General features: G+C 36.1%; 1 pseudogene; it reads right to left on the minus strand.

Annotated features, from left to right (window-relative positions):
- Nucleotides 1-1,667: 1,667 nt before the first annotated feature.
- On the minus strand, nucleotides 1,668-2,470 carry LOC138836117 (NADH dehydrogenase [ubiquinone] flavoprotein 2, mitochondrial-like; annotated as a pseudogene).

Here is a 2,470-nt window from a genome sequence, read left to right on the forward strand (position 1 = left end):
ACACTGGAAAAGGGAGGATGAGACCACATTACCTGGTGAAATCCATCATTGCAAATTGAAGAGACTTTAGAAACCACTTCCATACATTCTCATTTTAAAGGCTGGAATGCTAGACATTTAAACAAATACAAGCATGTAGTAAACTCATAGTTGAATTAAAACTTCTTTGTATAACTACTTAAACATAATTTTTAAAATTCTATTTAGAAAACAGTAGGTAGGATGGGTAGGTGGCTCATGTCTGTAATCCTAGCTACATGAGAGTCTGAGATCTGAGGATCCTACTAGCTTTGGCAGGAAAGTCCATGAGATTCTCATCTCCAGTTATCCACCCCAAAGCCAGAAGGGGTGCTGTGGCTCAAGTGATAGGGAGCTAGCCAGGGCACAGAAACTCAGAACCATCACCTAGGCCCTGAGTTCCAGCCCTAAGACTGGCATGAGCATGTGCACTTGCATGCACACACACACACACACACACACACACACACACACAGCAGGCGATAATGTTTTTTAAATCACCAACTCCTCTCTACATATTATACCTAAAAATAAATTTTATTTTCTCACCTATGATGTGTTTGTTTTTAAAAAGATGTGCAAGAGCAAATGAGTCTTTTTACAAAGCTCATTTACACATTTTTCAAAATTTACTGTGAATAATATAATTCAAAACTGAATTTAGTCATTAAAATAGAAAACTGAGGTACATTCTAACCTTTACTTTCACTTGCAACAAATTATTGAATGTACTTAGATATCTGACCTACTTCAAACCATTCAATGATTTAGCTTTAAACAACCATGCATTCCAAAATATATGTTATATAAGAAGTATTTATGTTTATCGATGAATAAATAGAAAGAATGGAATAGAAATATTTTATAAGATTAAAAATAGACATATCCAAGGTAAACAAATAAATTGAAAATCAATGTGAAGCACTCATTTCTCAACCCTTTATATTTATTTATATAGATTCCTTATGTCAAGAGAGTTTTTTTTCTTTGTTTGTTTTGTCAGTCATGGGAGAGGACAGACTTACACCGCTCATCTCCAGCCTTCCAGTGCTTGCAAGGGAAACTTGACAGATTTTCAGTTCTTTCCTGGTTTTAATTTTGAAGTCTGACCCTTTTCATAGTGTCTTTTAGGATCATATATTTTTCCCTTCCCCTCCTCTATCTATGTGCTCTACATTAGTTATTTAATGACCGCCTAAACAGAAAAGATCTTCTGGACTTTTTTTTTTGACAGATTCTCTCAACCTTTGTTTTTTAAAATGATATAATGCTTCTAAAACTATCTCTTGTTTGATTACATTTACACTAGGCTTATGATCTTACACAGCAACAACTGTATATTAAAGGTATTAAAAATGTCTAATGTAATGAAATAAAATACAGCTTATAGAAAGATAATGGTAACAAAAAAAACTTGACTATGGCTGAATTGGGAAAAGCAAAGTATACTTCAAATCTGGCATATTTTACCTCAGAGAAACTAATATTGATAAAAGTTGGCAGTTGAAAGTAGTTGACATTGGAGTAACTTGCTTATCTATTAAAATTTTCAGTTTACCTTTAAAATTGTTCTGGCATTTTGACATAAAATTTAAAGCTGCAAGTTGCTAGATTATCAGCAAGATGTACACAATGGAATAAACAAACAATATATAAAGTAGGAGGTTTTTTTCTCCAGTGACATATTTATAGTTTAACATAAATTAGAGGCCTGCTTGAACACCAAATCCAAGACCTTTAGGTGGTTCAGTCAAAGAGGTAAGACCTCCAGCTGGCTCACAACAGAAACATCCACTCCTTGGCCCAGGTTTTGGAACTTGGCCAGCTTTGAGGTTGTCTATAATGTCTTCAATATCTTTAGGTGTCAGATCCTCATAATAGTTACCATTTATTTGAACCACTGGTGCATTTACACAAGCCCCTAAACATTCCACCTCTGTAAGAGTGAAAAGTTTGTCAGGTGTTGTCTCCCCAACCTTCAGTCCAAGCTTTTTCTGAATGGCATCCAGTATGCTGTCAGAGTTACAAAGCATGCAAGGTGTGGTAGTGCAGACCTGACTGTGGTATTTTCCAACTGGCTTTCCATTATACATTGTAGAAAAAGTTGCAACTTCATATAGTCTCATTGGAGGTACTTGTAAAACTTCTGCAACCTTGTTCATAGCAGAGATGGGCAACCACTATTCTGCTTTTGGGCTAAATCCAGGACTGGAAGCACAGCTGCTGCTTTGTGTCCTTCTGGATAGTTTTTCACAATTGCTTCTATTCTCTTATAGTTTTCTGGTGTGAAATCAAATGGGACATCTGGGTTATTCTCAGGAATATCTCTGTGCAGAAATAAGGCTCCTCCAGCACCATTTTGCACAGATGACTTACGCAAATTCCTTATTTGTCTTCCCCACTGGGCAGTGAGGCTGACTGCTCTGGCCTGAAATGCCAGGGAGAAGAACAT

This window comes from Dipodomys merriami, unplaced genomic scaffold (assembly GCF_024711535.1).
Source record: "Dipodomys merriami isolate MVZ:Mamm:240054 unplaced genomic scaffold, mDipMer1.0.p SCAF_10, whole genome shotgun sequence".
Classification (NCBI taxonomy): domain Eukaryota; kingdom Metazoa; phylum Chordata; class Mammalia; order Rodentia; family Heteromyidae; genus Dipodomys; species Dipodomys merriami.